Genomic DNA, 18,512 nt, shown 5'->3' with positions numbered 1-18,512 from the left:
TATTGTTTTGCTGATGTTCTGGTCTGAATACAGTTCTAATGAAAAAACATAGGTCAGTTGCCACAACCTGAGTATTGTCGATAGTATTCTCATGAACAACTAATTGCCTTAGATGACCGCTAATAAATGCGTGTGCATGCTCAGTCATGTCCGACTGTTTGTGATTCCATGGCCTGTAGCCTGCCAGACTCTTCTGTCGATGCAATTCTCCAGACAAGAACCCTGGAGTGGGTTGCCATTTCCTACTCCAGGGGAATCTTCCCGACCCAGGGATCAAATCTGTGTCTCCATCTCCTGTGTCTCCTGCATTGACAGGTGGGTTCTTTACCGCTTTGGCACCTGGGAAGCAATACATGTTTGATATATATACTTAATTCCAGAGGAAAGGGGAAACACACAAGGGCGATGAAATAGTAGCTACACCCACAGCTTTGGGAAATTGTAATGAAACAGAATGAACTCAACAGAAATAGTCACACAAATTATCTTTAAACATGAAAAACAGCAATTTGTAAACTGGTATTACTTAACATAGTTCTTGCTTTCAAGTACCTTTCTCAGAGAGGAAAGTGTCTATATTGATTAGAATTTGAATATCAGAGGATAGAGATTTTCTAGTGGTTCACACCTTTTATCCATATTTTCTTAAATTTGAATCCCTGATAACAGTTCACACAGAATTTCTTTATCACTACAGATAAAGCATTAAAATATACGTATCTCTGATTGTAATTCTAACTTTTTTTGAGAATAAAATAATTCCAATCTGTTGACCAAAGCAGATGCAAAATAAATGCTAATTTAACTGAAACTAACTTGGAAGGTATAAAGTACCTTTCTTAAGAGATCTGTATCTGGCTGGGGGAAAAAAAAAATAAGAAAAAGCAAAAATGAAAAACACATGACAGAATAAACAGAAGTAAACTTTGATAAAAAAAATTACTTAGGAAAACTAATGTTAAGTTAAAAAGTACTCAAGGGATATGGGGAATCATTTTAAATTGAATCTAGAATGACGGTTCAATAGAATATTTTCATTCAATAGGGCCTGTTTCTGTATGATCAGTACAGTATGCATTTTAAAAATTTAGTGTCTCATGATGAAAAACACTCTCATGAAACTGTGACTATAGGAGTATAAGTAGCTGATGTGTCCATCAACTCATTTGAATGTCTACATATTTTCACCTTTTTAAGCCGATAATCTGTGATCAAAGACCAAATAAGAGAGGAAACTTCTACCACAATTGATTTTTCAAGTAACTGAACAAAGAGAGACAAAGTACACTGTAGTCTCTTTGTTTTGTTGTTGTTTAGTCACTAAGCCACGTCCAACACTTTGCAACCCCCTAGACTGTAGCCCACCAGGCTCCTCTGTCTATGGGATTTTCCAGGCAAGAATACTGTAGTAGGTTGCCATTTCCTAGTCCAGGGGATCTTCCCAATGTAGGGATTGAACCCATGTCTCCTACACTGGCATGAGAATTCTTTACCCTCTGAGTCACCAGGGAAGCCCATACTGTAGTCCCCTGCAACTTGTAAATCCTTACTCTTGAAATGGGTTAGGTTGAGTCTCTATTAATACAGCTTCTAGGAGAGAGAAAGAATCCTTTGCTTTTTTTTTGTTTTTTTAAAAATAGTCTGAAAGGATTCACTGAACATCACATAGGATGGAGTCACATGCTGCTGCTGCTGCTAAGTCACTCAGTCGTGTCCGACTCTGTGCGACCCCATAGACGGCAGCCCACCAGGCTCCCCCGTCCCTGGGATTCTCCAGGCAAGGACACTGGAGTGGGTTGCCGTTTCCTTCTCCATGGAGTCACATAACATGGCACAATTCTTTGTTTGCATTGGCCACATTGATACTTTCCCTCAGTTTCTTGTTATATTTTGTCTTCTTATTGGGAAGGCTTTCAGATGAAAATGTCAGACTAGAAAGCTTGCATTCATTTATTCTAATTCAAGTTTATATTTAAGGGCTAGTGATTGAAAATTGTATAAATTCTGTGAAGAGGAACTTTCTTTTCAACTTCTAAAATGCCTTTCAAATGTGAAAGGGGGTAGGGATCTTGTGTTTCTCTTCTTTTTCCTAGTGAATTCAGTCATTCTAACATATATCTTTTTATTTCATGTTGCTTCCTATTCTTGAGGGAGAATGTATAAGGAAGCTTTCTATTGTAATTAATTTCATACCAGGTTTAAGGCAACTGAGATTTAGTTAATATGAATGAGAGATAATTTTAAGTATTCAAAAGGTATCATTTTAAGCTCTGTTAAAACACGCACACATGGTTTTCAACATTGGTATAAATTTGTTTAAAATATGTAGTTTTCAAAATGTGTGCCTGCTTGCTTTTCAGTAAAAATTTTGATGTATCCAAATTATGTTGTTTACTTAAAATAGAAAGTATGGGCAGAGTTTTAAACTCCAAAACCAACTATCGATGCGTCCTATTAAACAAATGCAGTACATTACAGAGTTTCCTGTTTCTACCAGATGGGTAAAAGTAGAGGATCTAATTATAAAAGTACAATTCTTTCATATAATTTCATTTTATTTTTAGGGCAAGTGTTCAAAGAGGAAGTAGTGATGGAAGAATTCTCTTTTTAGATTATTTGAACACCAATAATTTGGGGCTTGTGTGTCATTGAGATGATATAAATACTTAACACTAGATTTTTATTTACCCAAATACAACCCTATGAAGTGGTCACAGGATCATTTCCATCTCCCAGCAAAGGAGGAAACAACTGAGTGTTAAAGGGATGGAATTACTTCCCCAACTATCAAGTAGCCGAGTCGGGTCCAAACTCAATTAGCCTCAAGTCAAAAGAGGCCAGGAGTTCTTAAGTTGTTGCTTAATCAACCCTCCTCAATTCAACTTTATAGCCTGCCAAGGAGCACCCTGCTGGTGCCCAGGGCTGTTTAACACTGCTGAATGAGATGTGCTCCCAGAATGTGCCTTATGTGCCGGTGTGCTAGGGTGAGGCCAGAGGAAGAAATTCTTACCATCGTTTAACCAGACAGTGTTGGCTTTATGCACATTGCCATACAATATAAAATCTGCTTTATGCAGTTTCATTTGAAGAAATAATTCTAATAAAAATAAAAATTGAGACTTCCCTGGTGGTACAGTGGTTAGGACTCCGTGCTTTCACTGGAGGGGGGGCAGGGGGCACAAGTTTGATCCCTAGTCGGGGAACTAAGATCCATAAACTAGGCATCTGGGCCCCCAAAAAACAAAAAAACAACAAAGCAAAACAAATGAACAGACAAAACTATTCCTATAGTAAGATAAATAGAATTGATGATGATAGCAGTAATAAAATGTAATACAGGTATGGGACTTATGTAAACCAGAAACTATTCCGAGTAATGCTTATTGTTACGCAGTAAGCTCTGTTATTCTCATTTCACAGGTAAGGAAATTGAAGAGGTTAAAACTTAGCCAAGGTCTTGGCTAGTAAAGAGTGCATTTGCAAATCTGGGCTCTTAAACACTACTGTTATGCAGCCTCTGGGTTGTAAATGATAATAATAACATTAAAATATTAACAAACTAGTAAATAATTAATATAGTTCTCACTGTGTACCAGGCACTAGTCTAAGCACTTACACACAAGCCAACTTATGTTACACTTTCCCCATAGGTAACAGAGACCCAAAAGAGGAGGAATATGTCTCTGAAACTACTGAACATTTTTGTTGTTGCTCTTCAGTAACTGAGTCGTGTCCGACTCTTTGTGACCGCATGGACTGGAGCATGCCAGGCTTCCCTCTCCTTCTCTGTCTCCCAGAGTTTGCTCAAACTCATGTCCACTGAGTCAGTGATACCATCCAACCATCTCATCCTCTGTTGACCACTTCTAAACTATGTTGTCTGTTAAACATGCACTCTACTTGAGTGAGATAAAAGGAGATGCAAGGACTTCTGTGGTGGTCCAGTGGCTAAGACTCCATGCTCCCAATGTAGGGAGTCTGGGTTGAAACCCTGATCAGAGAACCAGATCGTACATACTGCAACTAAAAGTTCACATGCCACAAGTTTAAAAAAAAAAACCCACGCGCCACAATAAAGATCGAAAATCCTGCATGCTACAGCTAAGACCTGGCACAGCCAAATAAATATATTTTTTTTAAAAAAAGAGGAGATGCCTATGTATCGCTCAAGAGGAAATTCCAGAGTTTTTCTTTTCAAATAAATGCATAATTGCCATCATTCTGGTATTCGGTGGTATGTTCTATACCCTGACCTCTGTGTAGTGGGAAGCAGATGGGAGTTTAAAGTCTGTGTCCACTCCATGGGAGCATCAAGCTCTCTCATTTTCATTTCCATGAATTTAGAGCAAGGACTTTGCGGTGAGGATGTATCAATTCAAATCCCCACTCTGTCCCTGTTACCCAGGTGATGCTGGGCAAGTTATTGAACCTGTGTTTCCCAGTACCTGCATCCACAGATTGGAAGGCTTAACATGAGATGCATTAGAGGGCTGGGATGGGGACAGAACAGCATAAAACATTTTTGTTGATGTTATTACAAGACAATAAACGAAATCCTCCAGGTCTGTGAAATGTTCAAAACATAATGAAACTGCCACTTTACCTCAATTGGGTCCCATAAAATGAGGAACAATAAAGGAAAACAAGTCAATTATTCCGTGGTCATGAACTCAGCCCATGAGGAGAACTGGCAATACACGTTATATACACATCAGCTGTGGCAAAAATAAGTCAACATTGTTTGTAAAGGCCTGTGATGTCTGGGTTACCAGCTGTCTGGAAAAAGGAGAACACAGCTTCCTTTTTGGTTTAATGTGGCCTGCCAGCCAGCTGGCATTAGGGGAAGAGGAGGGGAGCTCATGTTGTTTGAGCGACTCTCTGTGCCAAGTGTATTGTGTAACTTGTCTCGTTTGGTTCTCCCGCCTCATTGGTAGGGTGGTATCAATACCCCTGATGTACACGTGGAAGATAGACTTAGGGACGTCAAATAAGCCAGCCAAAAACCCACCCGGAGCAAATGGGATTCTGACTTCAAAGTCAGGCCATGCCATTGACTGCCTTTTTTTTTTAATTGAAGCATAGTCAATTTACAATTTACAATTGTTGGGTTCGTTTCTGGTGTACTGCAAAGTGTATACATATATATATTATTTCTCATATTCTTTTCCATTATGGTTTTCACAAGTTGTTGAATATAGTTCCCAACAGTAAGCTACATAGTAGAACTTTGTTGTTTATTTATTTTAGAAGTAACAGTTCATATCTGGTAATCCTAATCGCCTAATTTATCACTTCATTCTCTTTCTCCCTTGGTAATTATGTTTGTTTTCTATGACCATTGTCTGCTCTTGATAATGCCAAATAGATTCATCATTGACCAGTGGAGTTAGCAGTAAAAATAAGAAACCTCACATGAGGAAATACCACATTCGTATTAAGATAGTTCTAAATTGTATACTTAACAAATATTTATTTATAAATGGCCTTCAGTTTTTTTCCCATCCAAAATTTACTCAAAAGCTTCTTGCATATTTCAGTTCAATTTTTGTTCTCTCTCTTTGTAATTTTTCATATTTCTTCCTTATTACTAAGGTAAAAATGGAAAAATGTGGAAGGGATGAAAATTATGTACCAAATTAAGAAGTTTTAAATATATGAAAAAAGCTAAAATGCATAGGATATGAAGTATACTATACTTTTTTCTTGTAATTACCCACAAGAAATGAGCTCATGGGCAGAGTGATAAATTTGTCATTATTATTGAGTCAAATATACAAGTTACCATTAGAATTTTTATGATTGCCTTTAAGTTTTTAAAATATTAGATTGATGGTACAGTAAGATTTTCTATTAGGTTAATACTGACATTAAAATGCTAGAAGAGTCAGATAGCTCTTTTATTTTCCCTATGTCTCATAACATAAAACAGATTAAAAGAATCAAAACTGCACCATTTATCAAGAAACCTGTGTTCTAGTTTTATGTTATATTCTTTTCTGAGATTTACAGGTAAGGAAAAGTTAAATAGCTAGTAAGTAGCAGAGCTAATATCCATATTCAAGAGGCAAGTAACAGAAGATCCAAAGGAGACTCATGATAAGCAACATTTGATAGTAGATTCGTAAACTGAGACTTGAAGTCTTTTAACTCATCCATTGTAGATCAGAAGGCAGATGGTGGTTTCTATGAGTAAAGTACAGTTTCTTAGCTAAGCTAATAAGATAATCATATTTAAGCCAAAGTATACCAATACTGCTTAAATATTCATTCCAACTGATAGGATAAATCTGAATTTAGAGATTGGTGCATAATAAAAAATAAGAAATAATGATTCTCTATATCCAATATTATAATTTAACATAATTTCTGACAAATATAAATTTGTATATATTCATGGAGAGACATTTTATGGAAAGTTTGTTCATTCAAAGCTAAACCTTTCTCATGAGTCATTTTTTCATGTGATTTTTGTTAGTACTCAGAGGAAAATTTTTTAACATGCTTTGTTCTGTAGAATTAATAGTGCAATACTGAACATGACATGGAAGATATTACAGTGTTATTAGATTGAAAAGATATGCAACTGTATTTAGAGTAAACTTCAGTTGTTTGCAGGATAAATATTGTTCCACATTGTTTTGCATTCCTAAAATGGACATAGATGTGTATGTGAGTGTACACATATGTGCATGAGTGTGCAGATGTGTGTGTACAAGTGTTGTGCAAGTTGTGTCTGAGCAGGGTAGAACAAGGGATGTGTAGATAGATAATGAATTTTAAGGATAGAGTGAAACATTCTATTTTATTAGATTACATGTATATTGAACTTAGCATGTTAAGATTTTAAAAGCTATAACCAATAGAGATTAGACAGCGTGCTAAAGTCACATGGGTAGTAAGTGGAAAAATCCCATTCTTACTTGTGTGTCTTCCTCTCAAACTACAGAAACATTAGTGTGCAGTCATGTAATGCGTTACTGTATATCTGTATACATATTTTGGGATTTAATACAGTTTTTGCATTTACTGCCTTAAGATTTTTTCCTGCTTGTATTATTCCCTCTCCTTTCAATATGTCTTACTTAAAACATACCAAGACATTGCTGTACTTCTCATCAGCATCTATTACATTTAGGGAGAACCTTCTAAGTTTAATAAATAATAAATGCTGAATTATGAATTGGGAGCTTCCAGTTATGTTAATAGGGTTAAGGAAAATTAAGTTAAAAAAACAGTTTCCATTAGTGGGTATTGAGAAGGTCAGACTAGGACTCACTTTTTCTTAATAGCAAAGATTTCAAAGTCATTAGAAAGGTTTATTTAGCTACTAAGAAGATTTATTGGTGATTATTCTTTTTAAAGTAAAAAGAAGATCTTTTTTAATATTTCTGGTAATTACTGCTTTTCTATGGAATGTTATTGGCGTTGGTAGAAGGCAAAACAAACAAAACTGTTCTCTTGTAGCCGCTTGTCTTCACTCTCTGCTCTGCTGTCAATGAAGTAAGAGATTGAAAAACTCAGCATTTCACAATCAAGTCAGGATTTTTGATCAATGATGCTTTTTATTGAGATACTACTTTAATATCTTAATTTTGCTTCTTCGGTAGAATGAGTATGTAGACATACATCATAGATCATCTACTATCCGTCATTAGGATTAGGCAAGTGCTTTTTTGAAGTCAACACTTTCACATTTCCTATTGGAATAATTATAAAACAATCAATTAATTCTCACCTAATAGTAATGGGGTAGTTCTCACACCTCACAATGTGGTTATTAACCAACTTTCACTCTGCCCTGTTACCTTGATAAAAAGTAATTTGTCTGGATTCCAATACTGTTTTCATCACCATGCCAAGGGTCTCAGAAAAGTTGATTTCTGGCCTTCTAATTAGGAAAAACAATAAGGAAGCAAGTTCACAAGTTTGACATCTAAAATATAGTCATGTAGAAAGTTACCCTTCAGTCAGAGGACTACCTTAGAACTATTTGGTTATGCATATTTCGGAGTAAGATCACAGTGAGATTTACAATAATTTTGCCACCATTTCATAGCTCAATTCTTGCAAAGGCTAGAATATAATTTAGCCAAAATAAATCTAAATTCATACATTCTTTCAAAAGATCTTAGATGCCAGCTGGCTCTAGAAATAAAAGGGGGAATTTTGAGGGCACTTCCATTTATGAACTCTGTTGGGAATTTATAAACATCATATTTCTACTAAAACTTTCTGGTGTACATAAAAAAATTCTTCCAGTACATTTTTATAACATTATAATACTTCAGTATCGATCAACTCTTCACTTAATCTGCACTAAACTTCTAATAAGAAAAATTAAAATATCACCTGACCATTTTGAACCCCCAGAAAATTTGCCTGATTTATTTTTTCATTCATTCAACAAATACTTGTTAATGTGAATTATGTGTTAAGTACTATCCTGAATACTGGGGATATAGCAGTGAATCAAACTCACAGACTCTTTGTCCTTGATAATATTACATTTTAGACACCAGAAGATACATAATAATGATGCATTATGTATGGATAATGCTTAATAAAATAAATATAAACCTTGCCAGTCAGTAAAGGCTATAAGAAAGATAGAGCAGAGTAACAAGGGAAAGAGACCAAAGAGTGAGTGGACCAGGGCACTATTTTATGTAGGATTTTCAAGACACACCTCTAAGCAGTGAATTGTGAGTCAAAGCCTAAGGGAGGTTCCTCTGTAACAAGCTGTCCAAACAGGAAACCACAAATGGATAGGTTCAGATGTGGGAGTGTACCTGGTTTGTTGGAGGAACTGCAGGGAGACCTGCTTAGGGAGCAGATGAGGTCAGATTCAGATGCACATAAAGTCCTCATTGGCCAAGTGAGTGATGATCTGTTTATTCACAACTTTAGGATTCAGAATGTGGTGGTATTTGGTGGGTCAACGCTGTCAAGGACCCAATCATCAATTGCTCAGGTTGCAGGTTTAGTAGTTTAATCTATCTCAATGTTGCAGAAGACTTGTGCTTGTTTTTCAAATGAAGACATCTCACAATAAATGAATCTAGGTATGTTATACCTAGATTGTTATACCTAGATTTGTTGTTATTTAGTTGCTAAGTCATGCCCAACTCTTGGACTGAAGTTTGCCAGTCTTCTCTGTCCATGGTATTTTGCAGGCAAGAATACTGGAGTGGGTTGCTATTTTCTTCTCCAGGGGATCTTCCTGACTCAGGGAACAAACCCACATCTCCTGCATTGGCAGGCAGACTCTTTACCACTGAGCCGCCTGGGAAGATCCTGTTATACCTGATTGCATAGTAAATGGCAGAGCTGGTAGCCTCTGTGTTCTATATTTTTCTCCCAGTTCACCACACTGTCTCTGCATGGGATAAATCTACTGTGTCCATTTCTGTACCACAAATCAGAAACAAGAAAGCTGACCAATGAAATGTCCCCCATATGTCAATTTGTTAATATGAAATATATCCAAACTGTATATTTACTTATGGAAAGACAGTGCATGAAATGATGCCTGCCACAGAAATCTTATCCACATGAACTAAAATCACAGAGGCAATGTATAATGGTCCTCATTTTCAACACACTTGACAAATGGCATTTTGAATTTACAGAATTAAAAAACTAGAAAATTAATTTCACTATTTAGACTCAAAGGCCTTTTCAGATAATAGTGCTGGTGTGTTGTTAGCTGGTGAAAATTCAACATCCACGATGATGAGGAGGAAAGTACTAAGACTAATGTGTTGGTCAGCTTTATCTTGGGAAAGTCATTTCTTCCCTTTTCCCAACTTTCCCACTTTACTTATAAATTGAAGGTGTTCTAAAACATAATCTCTAAATCTTTAAGGTGTCTTGTGGAAAGTTCCAAATTGTCTTGAATCCATCTCTCTATTGCTCTTTTCTCTTCTTTCTTTTCCTTTAGCCTAGAAAGCCCTAAAGGCTCACAGTTCAGTGACCATGTTTCTCCCAGTAGGTCTAAAGTGAAACCAGGGGTTATGCTGAGCTAGTGAATGAGCTCAGACATCTCATATGCCCTTGGTCCCTGGAGTTCTGCCACTTGAGATGGTATTTTCAGGGATGACTTCACAATATAGGAAATAGATCCTTAGCCATGCGTGTCATTAGTTCCAACACCTAACAGGCAGCATTTCCAAGAGAAAAACAACAACACTTGGTACCTTTAAATTCTTGAGGTTGCCTTAAGAACAAGGGGCTGTTTACTAGACTTTACACTTTTCAAAGTCCGAGCTTCATGTTAACTTTATTTTGTTCTCATAGCAGTAACATCAGGTAGCCAGCTACCATCTACTTTGTATGAAGCCTACCACCGTCACTCCTGAGGATTGCAGCTAAGGTCGAATACTGGTGGAGCTCTTTCCATTTTGAAAACCATTTTCTGTGGTTTGTCTCATGTAATATTTACACTAGCCCTGTGAGTTTGTTTGTATTAGATTACTAGCCTGATACAGCCAAACATTATTTGCATGTATGTCTGTGTATAAGAACGTCAGAGACACTAAGCCAAAGAGAAACTAAGTTTTTCAGACTCTAAATCTACTCTTTCTTCTCTAAACCACAGAAACCTAAATCTGAAATGGAACAAAACATGACTGGGTTACACAGAGAAAGGCTCTGTGAAATTAAGCCTAGGCATTCTAATCCTGCATTTGAGTGAGAGTGATCAAACAGGATCACCAAGTCTAGGCTTAATTAGACAAAGCCTGATAGCCTACATGAAGACTGAGATTCCCATGATGTTTCCATTCTATGTAGAAAAGCAGGATACTGAGAAGTTCCTCATTCCCTCAGACTGGCTTTGGAGTTGCCCTCTGTAAGTGATGTGCTATTTTCCATATAAAATCAATTTTTAATACCATTGATTAAGTTTGGGGCTCTTATAAATAAAGCCACTATGAACATCATGCACAATTCTTTTTTGGACATGAGTTTAGATTTCTCTTGAGGGAAACCTGGGAGAAGAATGGCTGAGTAATTTTCAACATGCATTTTTAACTGTATGAGAAATTGACCAACTCTTTTCCAAATGACTTGTACCATTTTATATTCTCACTAGCATAAATGAGAGTTTCAATTGCTTCACATCTTGGCTACTGTTTGGTAATGTCAGTCATTTTGTTCTTTTTTTAATTTTGGTTATTCTAGTAGGTAGAACTTAGTGGAATTTCATTGTGATTTTAATTTGATTTTCTCATGACTAATGACATTGGTATCTCTTTATGTACTTTTTGGCCTTTTATATATTTTCTTTGGTTTACTGTTCACATATTTTGCTAGTTTATTTTAAGGGGCTTGTTATTTTCTCATGAATGTGTAGTGAGAATTCCTTATATATTATGGACAGAAGTCTCTTGTCAGATAAATATATGTATCATGAATATTTTCTCTCAGTACAGAGCTTGCCTTTTTGTTTTACTTAGCTATGTCTTTCTAAGAACAAAAGTTTAATTTTGATGAAGACAATTTACAAATATTTCTTCTGTATTAGATCAGATGAAAATTTACTGAAATGAAAATATAAGTATTATTTACTAGAAAAGCCTTATGTGCAGAATGATTTCATTTTGGTTAAAAAAAAATCTTTATGTAGATAGATGCCCAGTGATAAAGATCTGTGTTTTAATTTTTAAAAGATAAAAATGTTTTAATTTTTTTAGTCCTCCTGATCAGCACTTACTTTTTACAAAGCGTGTGTCATGCTGTTGTAATAATAAAAATATTTTTAAAATAAATTATGTAAAATAAAAAGTGAAAGTAGCTTTCTTATTCTTTCCTTCCAAATCTGCTCTTAATACTAAGCTGTCTTAACATTTTAGTACATTTTCTATGACCACTGTTATGTATATTCTTATTTAGAAACTATGATATAGTGTTCTTCATTTGGTAACTCATTTTTTAAAAAAAATTTGACATATCATGCACATCTCATAGATATTTATCCATCAAACAGTATTTATTATTCCCCTTTTGCTGGATACATAGACTGTTCCCACTTTTGTTGTGTTGTTATAAGCAGTGGCTCAATTAGCATTCTGGAATGAACACATTTCAGAAATCAACATTCAGCAAGTATTTATTGAGTGTTTGTGCCAGACTCTGTTCTGGACACTGAGTATACAGTAGTGAGCAAAGCAGACTTTCTGCTGTTCAAGAATTTACTAGAATGGGGTAATAAGAGAAACTATTAGCAGGAACAAACTTCCTTGCTACTTCAAAGACTGTGGGGAAAGCAGAACAAAGGTGGTTTCATAAATATTTATTTTCATTTCACAAGCAGCAAGGAAAATGAAGCTTGTCATGAATATAAATTAAATGCATAATGTAGCAATAAGGTTACTAGAATAAGAGTATCGAAATAGAATATTCTCTGGAAACATCAGGGTGTATTGCATATACTCCATTTCCCACTGTTTGTTTAATAAGAAAAGCACGGGTTACAAATTCAAATTAATCATCATGATCAGTTATTATATATATGTTATTATATATATACATATATTTTATATTTCCTGTGTGTGTGCTTAGTCACTCAGTCATGTCCGGCTCTTTGCGACCCTATGACCTGTAGCCCACCAGGCTCCTCTGTCCATGGAATTTTCCAGGCAAGAATACTGAAGTAGGTTGCCGTTTCCTACTTCTGGAATCCATTTACTCTCCCTCATAATGCTTCATTTCCTATTCAGAAGTTGTTTCTCTAAAGTTTTAATGGTAGGAAGAAAATCTAGGCTTACACCTTATCTTAAAGAAGCAGAAGACACTAGATCCTTATTGCCTCAGTCCAGTAGAGGCAGAGAATATCACATGGATTTATTTTGACCAATTCAGTGCTTTCTCTCAGTTGTAAGATACACAGGATAGAGAGAAACGGTTGGAAAGTTCACATCTGAACAGTAATTGCAAAAGACACCATAGCTGGTAAGTCACTGTGGTAAGCTGAGTACTGTGCCTCTGGACGCTGCTTTTTATTTTTATTTAATTACTTTTCTAGCCCTCTGGCGCTCTGAAGCCTGACCCTTAGCCTCCCATTGACTCTGAGCTCATAACTTACTCTATTATTCTTTTGATTAAATTTGTCATTTAAAAAATCTCTTTTGCTTTCAATTTAGAGCTTTAAGTGGAACAGATGTTGCTTTTAACTTTTTCTTGAGGGCCTACCACAAAATAGGCACTTCCCTGGTGGTTCAGTGGGTAAAGCGCCTGCCTGCCATGTTGGAGACCCAGGTTCAATCCCTGGGTCAGGAAGTTCCTCTGGAGAAGGAAATGGCAGCCCACTCCAGTACTCTTGCCTGGAAAATTCCATGGACGGAGGAGCCTGGTGAGCTACAGTCCATGGGATTGCAAAGAGTCACACACGACTGAGCGACTTCACTTCTCACCACAAAATAAGTTCTTCCATAACACAAAGTGGTGAGAAATATAGAATAATTAGAACAGACACATAGATGCATGCTCTTCTTCGATAAGACACTCATTCATGCAACATTCAAGAAATAGTATTAAATGCTTGTTGTATAAAGCATTGGACTAAGCTTTGGGGAGCTAAGGAGACAACTCTAATGTTTATGAAACAAGAATAAGGCAACAGGGGTATGTTAGTCAGTCTTCAGGTTCCTGAACTCACATTAGATGAGCAGTATGTCCTTGCACACATTACTGCAGGTCTCTGTGGTCATTAAAACTTAGACCTCTTACCATTGGAAAAAAGTGAGGGGTGGAGATCTGATATCTACCTCATGGCACATTTGTGCATGCATGCACACACACACACACACACACACACACACACGCAATGCCCTTGTCTTTATACCTTAATTGAGAACAGCTTGGATTTTGTGCACTAACACAATCAGTTCCTCCACCATGAGCTCAGAAGGACATTCCTTCAGACATCCCTTAAGAATTATTTCATAAACGTTTGACATCAGAACCTTAAAGAGATTTACTTAAAGAATGTTCATTTATGGAGCAAAGACAGAAAATGGTGATAGAATGATAAATCATCTTGGCAGATAAAAATGAAAGTATTCAGTAAGTGCAGGCATGTTTTAGTCCTTACAAATCAATTGTTTAAATTCATGATAAACTTTGCACCCTAACTGCTGAAACATTCTCTCTCTTTATAACTAGGAAGTATAGTTCCATGTTTTTTTTTTTTTCCTTTTAAGATGTTTTATGAAAGATTTAGGTCTTAGCATCTCCACAGACCCATGCTAATAGGTAGGATTATGGTGACAAGTGACGTTTCCGAGCCAGGGATAAGATGTCTGGACTTCCCAGTAAGTGGTTTCATATATATCTGTGCGTGGACTATTTTTACTGACAGATTCTCCCAGCATGTTCTACTTTGGACTTCTAGCTTTCAATTTCATTTAAGGGCCCATGCCTACTAATGAGGCCATTTTTGCAGCAGGCGGGAAGAAGGGGCAACAGACGATGACCCTCCTTTTGAACTTTCCTGGTTATCTTTTAATCTCTTTACCACCTTATCAAAGTGGCAGACACAAGCTTTAGACCTTGCAGTTTTAAAAAAGCGAAGCATTCTCCCTAGAGGGAGAGTATCCTTTTCTCCAATATTATAATATCAAGGAAAAGCTTTCTGATAAGCATAGTGCCCTTAAGCATCCTTTAATATTTAATGATGGTATCAGAGAGTTATTGACTTGAGTGAACAATAAATTATAAAAACACCCAGAAGCTCACGTCAGATGAGTCAGAACAATTGATTTTCCTTTTAAACATGAGCTTGCTATGGGAAGTATTTTAATATGGCAGAAACAGGGCCAAAAAGCTGAGATTTAGAATGAATGAGGCATGGAAGATGAATTATAGGACTAAGTGCTATTTATGGAGAATGTAAAAAGCAAGTGTGTAGAGAGTTGGGAGCAAGCAGGGTGACTTGTTGAAATATGGTGCCCTGTGAGAGCACATTGACATATGATCCAAAGAAAACATGGACGATGCCATGAAGGAATTGCGATTTACAGAGATGGTCTCTCCAAAGACCAGATATTAGGTATACATGATATTTTTGTGACATCTCTTCATTATGGTTTAATATTCAACTTGTCAGCCCCCCTTAGGCAGGGACAACTCTTCAGCCATTTATTGCAGGATCCATCATGATAGAATCACCAGCGTAGTAAGTCTGAACGGACTGGAGGCTTTTATTCCATGTGTCTCTGCAAAACCCAAGACTGGCTTAGAATAGATGACTTCACTTGGAATGAAGCACCAATTACAGCAGGAAAGTAGGCATTAAACATAACTGGAGTTCCTGAGGACAGGACAACCATAAAATGATGAAAGATTAGGAGTAGATTTAATATTGTACTCTAGGTACAATACAAAATAATTTGTCAATCACCAGTGGAATGAAGGTGGGCATTACGGAAGGCAATTGCTGGCATCCATTTTATCTTTTCATTTGTTATTAAAATGAATCATGAGAGTCACTTTCCCTACTCATCATATTTTGTGAGCAGGTTGCTTATTAATATTATTAAATCTTTCCTTGCTGGTTTGAATAAAATGCTTTGGAAGGAATGCATTATGTTTAATATTGTTTTGCTCAGACCCATTTGTCAGTATTTAATATCTATTTTATGCCTCTATATTTTCTAGGTGCCTTTTAAGAATATATATTATTCTGCATGCACAGACATGGTCTCAAATACAACTCTCTCCCACTTCACTAGATTAAGTGATTTCCTTTTGTAGATGGTAAAACCAGGACACAAAAAGGGAAAGAATTGCCCAAGGCCAGATACTGTTTTAACAACATAACAAAAATAAGAATGTCAAAATTAAACATAAAGCAGACTGTTAATCTGTCTTGGCATTCAGCTAGCTCTTGCTGGTGACAGTATCTTTCCCCTTGTTTATTTGGTGTACTTTTACAAAATTTACATTGCGGTGATCCCCCCTTCCCATAAAATAAAAAGCCTTATGTAAAGTAGGATAAGAAAAGATTAAATGCTGTGAGGGCTACATAACATGTGCCATTGTGCATGTTTCTTTGCTGAAAGTGTAGATTTTGCAGATATTCATCATATCCTTCAGCATTCCTTATTTCTGTGCTGGAAACTGTCTGGCCCAGCGATCACCAGTTTTGTCCCGATGTCTCCCACTATGGCTTTGTAGATCAGAGTCAGCCATTCCAGGGAAGACAAAGCATGAAGCAAGGCATACGTAGTACGCACTGCGTAGGCACATGGCCAAAGTATAGTGGTTAGTTAAGGAAAGAAAAAAGGCTGAATGGTATTTACCAAATTATTTCCTCTATTTCCCCTCCACTCGTGATGTCTCAGGCACCAAATATTTTTTAATGCTACTTTATCTTTCCCTTCCTTTCTGTTTCTGGGCCCATGATTTTAGTGCAAGCACTTATCATTCACACCACAATTATTAAAATGGTGTCCTGAGAGACCATCACATCAGCCTAATGCTTTCCGTATCTCCCCAAATCTTACACAAATAGTCATTGTTGTTTTAATGATACCCTTCACTCACCCTTTTGGCTCAGATGGTAAAGAATCTGCTTGCGAAGCGGGAGACCCGGGTTCGATCCCTAGTCTGGGTCAGGAAGATACCCTGGAGAAGGCAATGACAACCCACTCCAGTATTCTTACCTGGAGAATTCTGTGGACAGAGGAGCCTGGTGGGCTACAGTCCACGGGGTCACAAAAGAGTCAGACATGACTGAGCAAGTAACACTTTCACTTTCACTCACACAACACCTCCCACTCTGCATCTCTGCTCAGTTATGCTGGATGTCTGCCTGAGCTGTGTGCTAAGTCACTTCAGTTGTCTGTCTCTTTGCAACCCCGGGGACTGTAGCCCGCCAGGTTCCTCTGGCCATGGGATTCTCCAGGCAAGAATGCTGGAGTGGGTTGCCATGCCCTCCTCCAGGGGGTCTTCCCCACCCAGGGGTCAAACACATGTCTCTTAGTCTCCTGCATTGGCAGGGAGGTTCTTTACCACTAGCACCACCTGGGAAGCCCTGATGGTTCCTTAAAATTAGGCAAAAAAAAAAAAAAAAGTCTTGGAGTTTAAAAGCTCTCTTCATCTGGCTACTACTTATTTCTCTAGCATTTTTTTCTTTTAGTGCATTCCTACAAGACATCTCTACTGCAGCTACACTTTTTACTGTTCCACAGTTAGATCAACCCATGCTTCTAACTACCTTGAATGGGATCCTCTTTTTCCAATTCTCCAAGGCTGACTGTTCCTTCAGTTCCCAACTAGAGTCTCAGCTCTTCCATCAGGGCTGGCCTCTTCTTCTGAATTCCTGCCTTGGCCCTCTCCCTTGATGTAAGGACTCACATAACTGATTCGTGGTTATTATGATCCAAAAGTTAAATTGTCCAAAATGCCACTGTATATACATTCCCCTGCCACCACCAGCCCGTTTTCCATCCTCTCCCAGCTCAGTAAGTGGCAACATAATCCATCTAATATTTGGTAGGGTCCCATTTTTCCTCATGTGTCACATTCAGTCCATTTGCGTTCTTATCAGTTCTACTCCCAAGGTATGTTTCACATCTTTGGACTTAGCTTCATGTTTCTTGCTATCACTCTGGCACAAGCCACCATCACTTGAACTACTGCAAGGGTCTCCTAAACTGTCTTTTCCACTCAAACACATTCTCCACAAAATAACCATTAAAACAAGCAAATACTACTTGGTCCCTGCTTAGAACAAGGATCCCAGGGTCTACCAGAGATCCCTGCTGAGAATAGATCCTATCCCTTCACTACTTGGAATGGTCCACATGCTTCACCATGACCTGTAGACTTAGCATGATGAGGTACATCTCTAACCTTTTTGGGCCACTCTCTCCAGATATATGTTCTAGCTATCTTGGCTTCCCAGTGACTCCTACATACACCACCAGGATTTTTTTTCTTTTTTAATTGAGGCTTCTACACTTAAATCCATCTCTCCTCTCCAGCATCCTGTTTCTCTGGACTGACTGGCTGCTCATTCAAGTCTCAGCTTAAACTTGAGAGGCCTTTATTAACGACCCCTAAATAGTGTAGGCTACCACCCTGTTATTTTCTACCACCAAACTCTATTTGTTTCTTTCACAGCATTTACTGCAATCTCTATTATTTAGGCATTTATATATTTACTTTATATTATCAGTTCAGTTCAGTCACTCAGTCATATCTGACTCTTTGCAACCCCATGGACTGCAGCACACCAGACCTCCCTGCCCATCACCAACTCCCAGAGCTTGCTCAAACTCATGTCCATCGAGTCAGTGATGCCATCCAACCATCTCATCCTCTGTCATCCCTTTCTCCTCCCACCTTTAGTCTTTCCCAACATCAGGGTCTTTTCAAATGAGTCAGCTCTTCACATCAGGTGGCCGAAGTATTGGAGTTTCAGCTTCAGCATCAGTCTTTCCAATGAATATTCAGGACTGATTTCCTTTAGGATGGACTGGTTTGATCTCCTTGCAGTCGAAGGGACT

General features: G+C 37.4%; 1 protein-coding gene across 7 annotated transcripts in view; it reads left to right on the top strand.

The window, feature by feature from the left end:
- Nucleotides 1-18,512, top strand: part of ARHGAP24 (Rho GTPase activating protein 24) — a 621,697-nt gene that overhangs the window by 460,093 nt on the left and 143,092 nt on the right. The window lies entirely within an intron of this gene.

This window comes from Dama dama, chromosome 6, assembly GCF_033118175.1.
Source record: "Dama dama isolate Ldn47 chromosome 6, ASM3311817v1, whole genome shotgun sequence".
Lineage (NCBI taxonomy): Eukaryota > Metazoa > Chordata > Mammalia > Artiodactyla > Cervidae > Dama > Dama dama.
Note: the sequence above shows the minus strand (reverse complement) of the source record. Positions and strands in the feature narration are given on the sequence as shown.